Source organism: Saccoglossus kowalevskii, chromosome 9 (assembly GCF_978046115.1).
Source record: "Saccoglossus kowalevskii chromosome 9, keSacKowa6.1, whole genome shotgun sequence".
NCBI classification, from domain to species: Eukaryota; Metazoa; Hemichordata; class Enteropneusta; family Harrimaniidae; genus Saccoglossus; species Saccoglossus kowalevskii.
The window spans coordinates 35391407-35408402 of NC_140649.1; the positions used below are offsets into that span (position 1 = coordinate 35391407).

Consider the following 16996-nt stretch of genomic DNA (forward strand, 5'->3'; position numbering starts at 1 on the left):
ATCTTTAGTGAATTTGAGTTAATTAATCAGTTGTCTCCGACTCCCAATGAACTATTTTTTTCTACCTCAATTCAGGGTCATTCGTGAGGTATTATATTTTCATTTAATTTTGACCTTTACGCTGAAAAAACTATTTTGGTAATTTGGTTCAGATAGTCCAGTAATTTTTGTCGCCTTTTTATTACTAAATCGTGATACAGATAATGGTATACAAACTCGGTGCTTTCTTATCATGAAATAAAAAAAAACAAGGGACAATAAAAATCAGGCCGTCATACTGTTATCAGAATCATACAACACATGTTATGCTTATCTCTAGTTTTGTTAACCGATAGATTACACCGTCATATTGACACGTGCTAACCACAATATATATATATATACTGCATCACATGCCAACATTATGATAAACAGAGACCATCACAAGTAAATTTGTGCAAAACGACAGGTATCCTCTCCCGATACAGGTAAGTCTGAATATTTGTACTTACATTGTTGTTTTGATTATTACTCAATAAGTTCCAGTGCCTTTGTTATATATAAATTCTTTGATATTTACTTTGCTCGAAACATTAATAAAGAAAGGTAGGATATGGCTGAAGTATCAATTATTATTATGTAAGATTTTATTTTCGCTATTTATTTATTTGAATTGTATAATAGTTCAATGTGCTTATGTTGTTAATAATGTCAGGGGTGTGGGATGAGATTTACCAGCTAGTCACAGTAGGGTCGTAATAATTACGCGTCATTTCGACCGTTTTTAACATTCATTGTCGCACAATAAAAACTAAATTGTAAGAAACAACGGCATTTATAAACTTTGCCGGAATGCTTCCGAAGATACTTGCATGAATGACTTTATGGGGTGAGAATACCGCCAAAATTAGCTTGGTGTCATTATTTAAACATTGTTTAGTTGTTTGGTCTTTATTTGGAAACTTGTTTGGTTATTATTTGGTCATAATTCGGTTATTTGGTCTTTATTTAAACATTATTTTGCGCTTATTCCATTTTTGTGTTATTACTGCAGCATCGTATTGCCATTGTTTCATTATTTCAACATTATTTTTTAATTATTTCATTATTGTGTAATTGCTACAATATTATTTTGTCATTGTTTCATTATGTTACAATTGTGTCGTTATTTAGACATTATCTTGACATTCAATTGTTATAAGATTCGGTTATTTTGACGTCCAAATGTCTTGACATTCGTTTCGCTTAACATGCGATTACCTCAACATTCGGTTCGCTTGACTTGCGATTACCTCAACATTCGATTACCTGACCTACATTAGCTAACCCCGCTATACATGTAGTATTCAATCCATAATCCCGGGCCGCCTCCGATAAAGCATTGCTCAAGTTGGCAATGCGGCCTTTGTAAAGTTAGCGGGAATTTCTAAATAATGGTCGTTTCATCAACATCCAGGGAACGGACTGCTGCCGCCATCAAACAGACTCTTACCGCATATTGTTCATGGCTGGTATTATTTCATCAATTTTTCCCCAATATTATTACCAACATATATCAATAGTTTCTTTGTAATTGTAGTCTGTTGATTTATTTTTTAAACCACTGTTGTGCTTTAGACAGTAATTCTTGTAAAATTTGTATGTTTTATATATGTGTTTTAGCAGTTAGTGTAACCATTTTAATTCCTTCTGAGGAATTATAAGTGTTTCAATAAACCTATAATACTGACTGGGTATTAGTAGATGGATTACGCAACATCCTGTGTGTAGATAGTTTTAATGCCGCCTTTCATGTCTGATTTTATATTTAGTATTAATAGTAGTTGTTTACTTCAACTGTATAAACAACACGTGTTAATTATCTCTGTATTACTGAGAAATAAATCAGTTCTTCTTTAGGTTTGAAACAGTCAACATCGCCTCGTCTTACTCTCTCGCACACACACATACGTCGAACCTTTTCCTACAATTACTTCTCCAAATACGATGACTGAAGTGAGGAGGAATTATTACACAGTTTATGGTGACACGGCTGGGTTTCATTGCCAATAGCAATCACGACTGTGTCATGAGAGTTTTTCCTCAGCCATGCCTCGCATCTGCAGTAATCATAATTATGCTGTCTTCGAGGTGTTCGTAAATGTCGACTTCCGCTCGCAAAGCAGTTTCACAGTTTCAATTTTGTTTTGATTCGATTAGTGTGAATGTCTCCTCCGTCAAATTCTCCATATATTACTGGCCAAAGTAGCCTATTCCGACGGTTGACATAACCCAATTCTGTAGTTGACTAAAAATTTGCTATTTAGTAGATGGGGAGCTGAATTCCATCAAATGCATGCCCCCGGTTGCAACGGGTTTTCATAAGTTGCGCCATGGACTAATTAAACTGGGTTGCAGTTGTAACTGTGAAATTTCGCTTGCTGCACAAAGTTGTCGAAAGATGAAACTGTGGTTATAAACATTTGCTGCTCAGTATCACCACACAGTGTATTTACGTAATTTACAGAAATATCAGTATGTGTGGGCGGGATTCATTCGTTTTATCGAATAATGTATGTTCGTGTTTATTTATATCACATTTATTGACAGTATACTTCTTAGAATCATCATTTCATAACCATATGTTTTCTCCGTATTTCATTTTATGCATGTAATCCTACAGGAAACTACTAGTAAGCACACCGAGCATTAATTTGGCCAATATTTGTTCGAACATCGGAGTAAACACCGTATTTATATTGGGTCAATGAGAACGCCTAAGCCCTACAAATTTTTACTCGTATCTATGGCAACGTTGTACGCTTTTGGCACTCGTATTGGATCATGTGCGTTTTAGTTCACATCTGTAATTCAGATGGGGCGGCACGAAATTTTAAATCTGGGGCGAGATCTGCTCACAACCTCTAGGGGGTCCGGGGGCATGAAAATTTTGCTGACACAAAAGGTTTCCGCTTGATTTTGGAGGGGCGACGCCCCCAACATTTTCTAAACGGTCCTTTTCAGGGCCACCATATCTTCCCAAAAGAGTGATACCGTACCAAAAATTACATAATTTTATTATATTCACACAGAAGTAATAAACTGTCACACATACTCGCCACGACTGACAAATTACTCTTTGTGTGGAGTATAAACAAGGAAAACATTTTTCTGCGTGTTTTTCCAGTGTCCCTAAACCTTTTGAATGGAATAAAAAAACACCGATGCACGCATGTCAATGTTACTATAGTAGTCTGAGATGTTATGACTTAGGGTTAGGAGTACTTTAGGGTCAACTACTAGTATCTTATTTCGGGATCGCAAAGACTAATTGATATACAGTAAAATACTTTATTTTAGCTGGAAATAATTTTCGCAGTTATTTCCCCCAATCACTCACACAAACGCACACACATATGCTATTTCCATATATTGAATACGCTGGCAACGGAAGGGCCCGGGGGGGGGCACTGGCCTTTCACTTTGGTAGGGATGTGCGGCCGGGAAATAAAACCCCAGACCCCATCATAGACCATTTTCACTTAAAAACCATACCCCATTATAGACCAAATAGTGATTTTGTATATCCCATCAGAGACCAAATTGTCATTAAATTTATTCAGTTATAGATTGAATTTTCTCATCATCCAGACTCATCAATCTGAATGAATGATCAATCCGAGAGTAATAAGAACAAATAGAGTGCACTTACTTTTTAACACACAGCATTTTAATAGTATTTGATTCACAAAAAAGTTGTTTGACAAAGAGATCAGAGACTGAAAGAAGGACTGGGAAATGATCAGTAAACTCAAGATCAACAACTATTTAGTGGACATTCATAGTATATTTTTTGTTTATTTACTAATTATGTTTATTATTATGGCCCAACATCAAGTAGTACACTGCACAAAGCTTTAATGTACCACTGTCACAATGCCATGCTAGAATTCTATCTACAGCTTTGATAATTTGAACAGAATCAAAATATTTTAAAAATAGTATTTTATTTTTCAGTAATTTTGATATCAGACAAGTCACTAGCATGGTATTCATCAAATCAAAATAATTGGGATATTATAGCAGCCAATTTAGTTTGCTGCATATAGAAGTCAGCATGGCTGTATGATAGTGTCATTAAAGCACAATGTTTAGCCAACAGCAGATGATCAGTATTAGACTTTCTCACAAACAATATTTTCAGAATTGAACATTTCCATTTGCTTATATGTCTAAAATACAGTAGTAGATATGCTAATATTATAAATTTATAATATTATAAATACACATCAAACATCTTTAAAGCATGAAGTAAAAGATAGAAGGAAGGAAGTGAAAAACAATGACACTGGAGTAAAGCAAGTTGTTATGCAGACAGGTCAAGTGACCAGTCAGTCCCTTTGCTAGTCTGAGCAGGGTTACATATAAACGGCAAGAAAAATAATCTATAAAATGGCCTAGAACTAAGCAAAGTAAATAAAATTAAATAATAATAATTACAATAATAATAATTACAATAATAATAATATATTATTATTATTATTATAAGACAAAAAAACATGTACTATAGTACAAGTAGTATATAGTAACAAAAATAGGTATACTAGTAATAAAAAATATAAGTAAAAAAGAGTTAATCATAATAATACTTATTATGTCTTATTTCCATACATAGTTTGTGAATTATTATTATATGAATTTCTTTTCATTCCCAATATTTGTTTTTCTCTACTGCTTCAAATAAGTCATTCCTTTGTGTGTAGTATCTGGAACCGGTTATTATGAAATGATATTCAATTTCAATATCGTTATTGGAACACAAATTGCAAATTTTCTTTTCCACTTTACCACTATGTCAGCTGTTCTTTGACTCGAGACAATGGTCCCCCCTGGGGTTCTCCAATCTGAATTTTGTTAGAATTGCCGCCCATTTTTTTGACTTAATGTATAACCATCCGAAAACAGTCACGGAAAAACGCCAAAATTGGCTCTATACCCTCGGTCTATACATCATTATTAATTGCGATTGAAAAAATCAATAACAGTTTTCCTCGGGTAGTTTTCATCCAAACTTTATACCAGACGAATATCCAGTCCCCCGATCCAGGCCCCCAAAAGAAATTACAAATCCGATGGGTCATGTCAAACACCACAGCAATAAAAATGAATATACAATACGCAATTCAAGTAAACATTTGTAAAATTACGTTTAAACTTGTCAATAATTTCTGAGATTCTCTCACTTGATCCAAGAACTCGCTGTAAAAATATGTCTACACCGTCAATTCCCGCCATGTTGATGACTTCACTACGCATGCGCTGATTTCGTACACACTGAACACATTGCATTGTGGGGCTCATTAACGGGATAAATGATGGCCTAAAGTTGCAAACTTCTGCGCCCGGTTAAGACAATCCGCTACGTGAAAATATGCCAATAAAAGACCAATAAAAATACTAAAACTCGAGTAAATACATGGAAAGTGGAAAAACATACCCCATTCTAGACCAGGCGAACTGATATTGGACCAAAAGGCAAGCAAATGTATACCCCCATTCTAGACCCAAACAGCAAAAAATTAAGACCCCAAAGGGCGGCACGTCCCTATAATACGATTTGCATTAAGTGCCCCCCCCCCCGGCGGAAGGGACAAGTTTAAATCATATTTGTATTAACACAACTTGAAAGCAACAGTCTCACAATGAATATATGTTTATCAATTATCAAACTAAACATTCAATGAAGCGGACTGTGACGGTTAAAACGAAAAGACAAGGCTAAGACGAAAGCATGTGAGAGTACGATTATGCTCGTCTACTACACGTGCGGGGACTACACGTTCAAGTATCCAACTTCCCAGCTTACAAAACATGATTAGTATCAGCAATAATTTCTAGTACTGCCTGGATAACTGCGTATTATTAGTTGACATCAGACATAACTCTGTACAGGATTTTTTGAACAATGTCTCAAATTCCCGAAAGGATATATTCAAATAAGTTGGGATGAATATGAATTGAATATCCTTAAGATCTTTTGAAAAATCGGCTAAACAGTTCACCACCACGATTATGGTGAATTGGCGAGTTATCAACGAAGACGACCGGACGTCTCCGGTCATGAGCTGGCTGGTTCAAATTTATCCACTTTTACAGTTATGAATATTGCGTTTGAGTTGAGTTACTAGTAATTACAAGCCTGATTCACATTTTTCATGTGGTGTTTTTCGTCAATGTCAATATAAGTGCGTTGGGAAATGGCAGGATTATATTGCGTGAGTGAAAGAGGTTGGTGAGAGACTGTCACAATGCGTAATATTTATTTCCAACGCGCGTGGTCGACGCCTCTAAGTGCATTTATTTTGTATTTTTATTTTAGAAATGTATTACTGGCTGCGTTTTTTATGTTATGTCTCGCAACTGAACGTCCAAGCTGACCTTGTTTTGGCTGTGAGTACCATACCCACTAAAAAAAGTCCCTATGTCCTTCTATTTTTTTAAGAAATCTGCCCTGCTCACTGGGGGGGGGTACTAATATTTCCCGCCCCCTACAAAAAATAGAAAAAATCCCCTGCCCTCAACAAAAATCCCTTGGACCAGCTTTTCCGATGAACAGCTCCATTGCTGTACCTGATTGTAACACAGTCCTGCATGATTGTGATACATTAGTAATGCCGGTGCCAGTTCCAACAAGCTGCCTCGTCACCAGCAACGAATTGTTAATTTCACTCTTCACAGCTTAGACCACAGGGAGCCCACGAACTATAATAACTTGTAGGCGGTACCTATGAGCGAGGGGAGGGGCGTGATCGGCTCGTATCTAGTGTATTAGAAATAGACAAGGGATAAAGGCTCCAGCCAGCTCACATGTTTAAACTGAAAAACAGGCGAAAAAGAATGAAAAATAAAATCTATAAAAAAATACCAGCTTGAAGAATATTGGTTGCTCTTTCAAATTTCGCGAGTTCACGACACGGTAACGAGTCTTGTGATTGGTTCTTAGCACATTCTTGTCATCATCTAATGATCAAGTCGGATCATCTCTCGCGAATTTCACTAGGAGCGCGTCGTGTCAACAACAAGTTTTGCGGCATTTGATATTTCGTCACGACAGGCTCTGACGATCTCAGTCAGTTCCCTGGATGTTGATGAAACGACCATCATTTAGAAATTCCCGCTAACTTTTACAAAGGCTACATTGCCATCGTGAGCAACGCTTTATCGGAGGCGGACCGGGACTATGGATTGAATACTACATGTATAGCGGGGTCAGCTAATGTATAGCGGGGTTAGCTAATGTAGGTCAGGTAATCAAATGTTGAGGTAATCGCAAGTCAAGCGAACCGAATGTTGAGGTAATCGCAAGTTAAGCGAACCGAATGTCAAGACATTTGAACGTAAAAATAACCGAATCTTATAACAATTGAATGTCAAGATAATGTCTAAATAACGACACAATTGTAACATAATGAAACAATGACAAAATAATATTGTAGCAATTACACAATAATGAAATAAAGTTGAAATAAAGTTGAAATAATGAAACAATGGCAATACGATGCTGCAGTAAAAACACAATAATGTTTAAATAAAGACCAAATAACCGAATAATGACCAAATAATAACCAAACAAGTTTCCAAATAAAGATCAAACAACTAAACAATGTTCAAATAATGACACCAAGCTAATTTTGGCGGTATTCTCACCTCATACGACTTGTGTTTACATGAATGAAATGTACACTGTATCGCAATGGATGATACGAACATGACATACACACATATTAGGATTGGTGAGCATCGACCAATTTCGACCATTTCATGTGACTGAATGCTGGGCATGTTAGGAGTCGATTCAAAACTGAAATCCATATTTGACTGTATAAATTATTTAGAATTAATATCAACAGTCGGTTACTAAATGTTAATCTATCTGCATACTGCCGCAACATTCTGCCTCGTATAAAATGAATCCAATGTAATGAATGGTAATACATTTGAAGGTTACTTGTTATCTATCTTTCTCAAACACATAGTATAACCAGCAGGTGATGTGACTGATGACATAGAGCGATTAACATGTACACACCAAATGCTGATTCGAAGTAAGAGATATTATAAGATTAACGTATTGATTGTAGACACCTGTATAATCGAACCAAATACTAATATAACGGAAATAAATAGTATATATGAATGCACGGGCAAATAATCGACGAGTAATGTGATTAGATTATATGACGGAACCCCATGTCACGTGTAAAAATGTGAGAGGTTATACCTGTACAGAATTTAAAATTTACAAATATAAATCCGACTATATATGTAAACATCTAAAATATAGAAAGACAGCAAAGATAATATAATTAGCACACCGCAGAAAACACTAAAATGAACTTCTAGAATAAGCTATGTATCTTTCTTAAAAACGAATATGGGTTTTAACACAAATATATTTTATTAATTGTAATTGTTTAATAGTCGAACAATTATGTCTGCTACTGGTTCCATATAGCATCAGTATATTGCAGACAATGGTGTACTACAAGTATGGCTTATAGCATTGTAATAGTCTTCATCTACTTGAAACTAGAATTTAATCTATGTTATGCAATCTGAATTTTAAAAAACTTGATATTTAAAACAATCATTAACACCAATTAAGTGAAATATGACATTTCGTTACACTTACACGCCAAATTTCATCGTATGACACGGTTATTCGGTTTATATGATCCTGTGACTTCTGGTAAATCACAAATTGATTTTATCGGTTCACAAATTCTAGTGTCATACGTGTACACAAGGCTATACTAGTTCAAACAAAATAATAACAAACAACGCCCAAGTAACGACCTCCAGGAGATACAAGTCTGAGTAATGACACCCGAATAACTACTCTTTGGAAACGCATGTGTATATACGATTCAAGTAAATATAGTACATTCCCACTATCTCTTTAATTTATGCACAAGTCAATGTTTTTGTGCAGGATTGTACGGGTAACTGGTCGTTTTATCTTTATTTCAAATAATTTAGTTCTACTAGTATTGAAATACGCGAAGTTAACCCATGTTTTTGAAAAATGTAAATGCAGTCACCTAGAATTTATTGACTGTTCCTGCAATTCATGTTTGACTAGCGACATTTACATTTCATATTGACGTTGACGCAGACGTGTTTTGAAGTTAACGGTGACGCAACATGTACCTACATATGTAGGACTGGCATAGACCATATCGCAATTCCAAATCATAGTGAATTAAGGGATAGTTGATTGAAAGATGATTACTTTCGAGTTGATAACACAAAAATACAATTTCTGGTTTTCGTAGACGCGATATTTCCGCGTTTGTATTATTAAACACGGAACAAAAACATGTTTATCATGTATGACATGAACAACAAATTACCAAAAAGACTGCAACTAATATTTCACATCAGATATAAAATTGTATCTTCAACGCAAAACAAAACTAGTTTACATGAATATGTATGTGTTAGTACTTGATTAATTGATATTACTTTTTAATAACGATTTATAATTGATCGATTGTGGGTCGATTCCATTGTGCACAAAGAGATACATTAGTGTGAGGTATAACTTCACTATATAACACAGTTAAAATCCAAAATCAAGTATATTTTGATCATTGTGCTACTACATACACTTTTGATTGTAGTGCACCATTAACCGAAAAGGACATGATTACTATACATTCACAAACTGTTGCCTTTTGCACTCTACTCTTTTCCTCTATTCATGAAAAATACTGATTGCATTGTAGGATGAAAAATAAATTTGAAATCATTATACATGATGACTGTCATTCAATGAGTGAACATACTTATTTAACCAAAAACTACTAATTCTGGCTCTCGATACATTACACTGAAAATATTTGATTTCTCGCAAGACGCTTTCCACCTTTATATTTTGTAAAAGTTTACTATTGTTGATGATACAGGTATTTTTTCTTTAGAAACAAATATTATTGTACTGAATGTGATCTCTGTAATGTAACTTGGGTCATGCAAGTGTGGTACTTCATACTGAAAATATAACAGTTTGTCATACTCCTCCACATATATTATGCAGTGTATTGTCCACTATTTGGCCAGTAGGGTTTTGATGCATACAGATGAATCGATGATTTGCTGAAGCACCATACAAGTGTGAATAAAAAAAGATTGACCAATATTTGGCGAATTTGTTTATGACGATGCAATGTGATATTTAATTTTTCATTCTGATTTCTCTGATGTCATCATGAAGACTTACAATTACATGATTGTCTGTTACAATTATTGGTTTCAGGAAATATATGCGGGAATAATTTCAATTTCGATCTTTTGTTGAACTACCAGCATGATTGCTTTGATGCATTTGATATGTTGGTACCTCTATCGGATTGCTCATTTTATGACGACTCGCATCATATTTGATGTGTACATTATATGTTTTCCTTTTGTGCATGTATCATACCCTATCAACAATGACTAGATGCAACGATGCAAAAATAATTATTGTTATTTTACAGATAAAGACGACTGCAGTGATTAGGGACTGCGAAAAAAATGGCTCAGACCAATAATTCCTGTCATGGCGGATTTGGTCTTATAACATGACGAAAAAGTAGTATTCTCATAAAAACTTGTATTCTCGCATATAACGGGCGGTGGTCGTCGCTCGCGCATGCGCGAGACATGAGTCAAATGACGATTGTTGGGCAGATAAACTCGTGCAAATCAAGACACTGTAGAAGTTTGACTTGGTAATTTCAGGGATGATTAGGATGTATCGAAGGACTGTGTAGAGTCAAAGGTGATATTTAGAACAATACATCGCCCCTAATAAACATCAAGTAAGATATGTAAAATGTATATATATTTCATTTTGTATATTTTTGTATGTTATTTATTGTATTTTGATGTATGTGCGTGGAGACTGTAAATGCAATGAATGAATGAATGAATGAATAAACAAACACACGCAATCAAACAAACAAACAAACAAAATAAATAAATAAATAAATAAATAAACTTTAGTGCGCATGCTAAATGTACCGCGAGTTACCTGCGAAAAAGACAATGTGGTATAACTTTAATAATTTCAAAATGTTGCATAATCACAAGACAATATTTTTTGTTACTTAATGAGGTTGGTCTTTCGAAAAAAGGCGTTTGCATAAACTTTGAAATACCTAAATGTATATGTAGCGACTGCATCAACTTGTAAATGAAAATTTAGAAATGAAATATCTTCGTTCTGAACAACAACAGAACAATAAACCAAGTCTGCTACAAGCGTGTTAGCGACTTCTACAACTTATTACCATTTCAATAACGATTACTACAACTCCATTTGCTTCAACTAGCGACCACTCTTAATATATGTTTTGTTTTAATATATGAAGTTTCGAACAAATTGGTTCTACCTCAATTAGTCAACAAAAGCACCACACATCACACTTTTGTAGAAAAAGGAACGGGGATTTAATATGCAATCAATGAGTGCAGCAGGGCATTTTACGGCTATACACACCAACTAAATATATGTGAATGCAGTCATGTAGAGATCATTAACTGAGAAACAAAACATGTGTTTCTATTGAAAACAAGATATATTCTCCTAAACGTGTAGTTCTCAAAAATAGTGATTCATATTTCGTATTTGTTTCTTCCCAGATTAGTATCATTAGTGTTGTTGTCATTGCTGTTAAGACAATATACCTTAAACACTTAAACCAAGTGTCTGACTTGCAACCTCATGAAACGGTTTTAAATTGTATTGAATTTGAGTTGTTTCTATCTTCTAAGCATTTGTATTTTTTATTCAGGTTTTTTATTACAAATCATAAGCAATGAGCAATGTTGTTTTGAGGTTAAGCGGTGGTATGTGGAAAGCATTTAGTTACTTGCCTTATTGGAGGTATAACATATTACATGTTTTCGCCAGCATTTTTTTTATTATCTGTCTATGCGATTGTGTTCAGGTTAACTAAATGTCTTGGCATGTTCAGAAGGTAGCCCTTGACATTAAGACGAATTGACCTAATGAGAGTTCCATGAAATATTCCATTCATTCAAGGACAGTGAAAACATGTAATTTGAAGATTTAGGTGTTTTAACTATTTGATAGCCTGGTGACAACGTTTACAAATAGGAACAAATGATACTTGTTTACTGTGTCTTGGACTAAAAACAAGAATATACGATACAAGTTCACAAGTAACCTCATAGCGGATATAATGAGATTTTGTTGGTGAATATGTACATAAAAATAGCGGGATAAATGAAAATATAATTTATTGTGGATTACTCCAAAGTATTTGGATATGAATATTTTTTAAATAACTCAAAAATCATCAAATTAGAGATAGTGACCCAGCTACCAGGGAATTCGTAATTTTGGAGTCTTTTTCTGGAAGTGATTCTATATAAACTCAAATATTTTAATGAATTCTTTTGTATACAAGCCTCATTTGAATAGATTGAGGTAAATCTACATCATATTGCAAAGAACGGATTCTTCTTTTGTTAACTGCACAGGTCAAATTATTATAACATCCTTAGAAATAGTTACATTATTACATGGGTCAGTCGGATCTCGGTTACATCGAAGCATGGACGTCTCCAACGATTTTTTTTATTTTCAAATAACTCACTCAAACGAGATCAGAAGTGTGATGTCCGTGAAGACAGCTATTACGAATCATTCGTTATCATTGTCATTGTCCTATTGTCGTTTTTTTGCCCATCCAGATACTTGGAACTCAAATATATAAGATATGAGGCAGAGGTATTAGTAAACATAACAGCTGTGTCCGAGGTTTGTTCTCTCGGCGTGCTATCAATATTATAACATGCCTTTGTTCATTCTGTGTTGTATGTACATGCTAAGCGAGTCATCAACAATATCCTCCTGTCAAAAAATAACATTCTGTAATTTTGCAGGCGGGGTCCGAGATTTTGCGTGTCCATTCTGATAACATTTGACCTCTGCACTGCATTCACAATTTTCATATATACTGACACTTAATGTAATCACAGGGAATACCTGTCACAATTGACATGTCATAGATCTGATTGCCACGAAGCTACTAAACGACAACACGAGTCACATTGCATTATTTAAGCCAAGAAATATATGCATATCATAGTCTCAAATTGAGCGTATCTGCTAGTGTTCCTTTGCTTTAAATGCAGTTTTATCATAGTTTTCTACAAGAATATGTGATTTCATTATCGTGTGATTTCTAAGATGTAACTCCAAATAGTGATGTATTAGATGCTTATATGAATAAACATTACCTTCCACTATGCTTTTCTTTCCTGTGGCGGCCATTTTGAATTAATGCAAACAAAGTGAATTCTTCAGGTCTCATGCCACTAATTAACCAATGGCTGCTCGTAGCCTAGCCTAGCAGAAACCAATGATTTTTTTTAATATTATTTTTCTCAGGTGTTCCCTGTTTGAGGACGCGATCACCTGGGTCAGAGGTGAGACTAACATGTGGTCTTTTGTTTACTACTTAGCGGCTGTGTACCTGTGGGATTATTCCGTGTGTATTTGGATGTTCTAATCTTGGTGTTTTTCCAGTGATTTCTCTAGGTGCAGTCCAAATATAGTAGGTGTGTCTTGTTTACCTGAGTTTTGCAAGAGTTTGAGCTGGCCAACATGTGTGTTTTTTTCATGTGGTTGATTACAGGCATGTTGATTTCCCATTTTAGAGCTATGTTTTCAACTTTGTTTATTATTTTCATATAGCAATCTCATCATATGTTAACAATGTCGTCTATGGAGTTTCAATTAGTGGTATGAGCCCTGAACCAATATTTGATGTGGAACCACCTGCTTGACTTATATCTCTCCCAAATTTGTAATTTTTGTTGGAATTGAAATTTTTTGGTTAAAATAATATTTAATAATTTGTGATTTATTTTTACAATATTTGACCTTATTTGACCACATTGACCTCTATTAATCATGGATGACATTTGGCGAAAGCACTATTCTGACAAAGTTAATTTGAACTCTAGGCCTGTTGAAAACTTATTGGGCTGCATCATTTGGAGAGGGTATATAAAATCAAGCAGGGGGACACAGTATGGCACCATAAGAGTGAGATTTCCTGGCTCTAGAAAGTGGAGTACTGTGCATGTCCACAGACTACAATACATGCTGTACCACAAGACATTTGCTGTCGGTGGGAGAGTTGTATCACATCTGTGTCACAATAGCCTGTGCGTGGCCCCAACTCACATCTCACGGGAACCCCGAGGGGTTAACAATAGTCGAAAATGTTGCCATGGCAACCAGAGGTGCATTGGGCACAATCCATACCCACCATGTATTTTATAAAAACAAATAGTGGTGGGGGGGGGGGGTATTCATTCTTTCTTTCTTTCGCTCACTCACTCTGTCCATTCATCTCGCTTTCAAATATGACAATATCTGTGCTCTGATAACTGCATTTTATTTTTTCATGGTCTTGCTGTAAGTATGGTCAATTATTTTACTTTTCTCAGTTAATTTATATTGATTTTTTTACAGGACTGTACATTTAAATACATTCCTTTAACATAAGTATTTTGTTTTTCTGAGTTCTTTACTTTATCGTATAAATCAAATCTTGCTTTTCTGAGTTTTCCTCTATTTATTTTAAATTTTTTAGATTTCTGTCTTTTTGCATGTCTCTCATTGTTAATTTGTTCTCGCTCTAATGACTTAATTAAATGTTTGTCCTTGGCCAACGGGGCGCCAATAGCCTCACATTTTTTAAGTACAGAATTTGCACTTCCAGTGTTCAGATCATGAATAGCACAATGAATTCTAGGTGCAAAATTCCTACTCCAAGTAATACTCCTTGGATTTGTTTTTGAATAACTACGGTGCACAGCTTCAGTTTTTTGTGTGCTTGTCATAAATTTTGTTTTTTCTAGTGCACTTGGACCAAGTCGCATCCAAATTATTCCCCGTAATAGTTCTTTGTCTGTCTCAGACATATTCAGTTCAGTGTCAAGCGGTAAAAATGATTTGTTCCATTTATTGCGTTTCCTACCTGTGCAAACAAATGAATATTTTCTGCACATTTCTCCACAGTTCCCACTATAACATTCAACGATGGCATCAACAGTGAATGATAAATTATTTTTTATAATTTCCAGACATCCGCAATACTGCTTGAAGGTCTTTGTGTGTTCTGTATTGCATCTGGCAACCAAATCATGGGCAAAGCGATTTTTAAGTTTATCCTTAGATGCTCTTGTCTTCCCGGGAAACATTGTAGCAGAGAAGGCGGTATTGCCTATTTTTTTCTTCAGTCCACCACACAGGTGTCTAATGTCTATCAGGTGATCAACTGGTTCATGCTGTGTCATTTCAATACCATGGTGACCTTTACTGTCCCCATCGGAAGTGAAATGGCTGACAGTAAATTTCTGCCCTTCCATGCATTTCATGGATGCACTGCGTTCATCTCCAATAGTGGCACTGCAGTGTCCATCATGTTCTGGGCAGTTGACAATTAATCCCTTATTCCGTTGCCTTTCAGCAGTCTTGCAAAGTTTGTTCCCAGTGTAGACTGACAGTATCTTTTTCTTTGCCGTGACATTCTCACAGATGGTATAGGTCATTTGTGTTGCAGGCTGAAATGGAGTTTTGCCGGATGCACTCCACAGTGGGTTATTGTAGCGCGCATCACCTTCCACTGGTAGTGCAGTATCCGCAGTGGCACCACGAAGGTGTTGTACTGAATTAACATGATCCAGTTGTGCTGCTATATCTTCCTTGTTCAGTTTCACTATAGCCTGTCCAATTTTACTTCTGCATGCCACTGGTTGCTGGGGCTGGTATTCCAGTTGTCAACAATATTTTCCGTATGCCTGTATTTGCAATTGGTGAGCCCATTAGTTCAACCTGCAGTCTGTCATTAGCTGTTGCTGCCCTCCGACCAGGCCCCACTTTTTTGGTGACTTCATAAAGCGGTACTTTTTTGCAGGTATAACCACACATTTGACACATCAAGCCCGCAGTTACACAAATTCCTCATTTCTGAATGTCATTCCACTGCAAGTCACCTGTGCACAGGTTGTTGAATTACTCACGTGTTCTTTTATTGCTTTGTTCCAGAGACTTGATGTTTTCTCCATGTCAAGCATCCTGTATCCTGTCGGTATTTTGGTCGGAGACTGCAAATATTCATCAATCGTCTGAGGTGTCCCTACTGTTCTGGGTCTCAGCAAATGTACTTTTTCCCGCAGTAGTTGATATTTCACCACTGGGTCCTGCCTTTGTTACTTCGTCATACATGTCCCTGGATAACCGCTGATATGATGAACCAGGTAAGTTCACACCTGTGGTCACCTTTTCTATTGCTAAACCTCTATTCCAGGCAACAGATCCTTTCTGGAACTTGGACTCACAGATATTACTCTTCTTGCTGCATGCCATAACTTGTTTTCTTTTGAGTTCCAACAAAGTTGTGATAACTGCTCTCAAATGTACTGCATGCATGCCTATATATTGGGTGTTAACCAACCACCCAACACTGGAGTATACCAATTTCTCAGGTGTTCCTGTTTGAGGACATTGTCGTCTATGGAGTTTCAATTAGTGGTATGAGCCCTGAACGAGACATTCCAATACCTTTAAACACTATAATGGTGAAGATATACCGTGTTATGGTATTATTTTGGATTGATTACAACGCATGCATAAATAAGACACCATGTCACAACGCAGATTCATTAAGTGTATGGTCTCAGGACCGAACATCCATCAACACATTATATATAGTCTCTGAATCCAGGTTCAGCTTAAAAATCCTATTGGCTGCCGACGAATATTGCAAAAGTAGCTACACATCGTTGGTGAACGTGCATGACAAGTGTTCAGCACACACAAGAAATGGCGCTGCTCTTCTGTTTTCGTTTATGCCAATCACATTGTCGATGAAATAAATACTGAATCATGCATAACTAAATGTCAATTCAGTCTCGTAGTTTTCGCATCAGAGATCGTTGATAACATCAG

General features: G+C 35.7%; 1 long non-coding RNA gene across 1 annotated transcript; it reads left to right on the forward strand.

Moving 5' to 3' along the window:
* Positions 1-408: 408 nt before the first annotated feature.
* LOC146739176 (uncharacterized) lies at positions 409-10840 on the forward strand. Its single transcript, XR_014930639.1, has 2 exons — positions 409-467; positions 10500-10840. It is a non-coding gene; the product is annotated as an uncharacterized LOC146739176 (long non-coding RNA).
* Positions 10841-16996: the final 6156 nt, after the last annotated feature.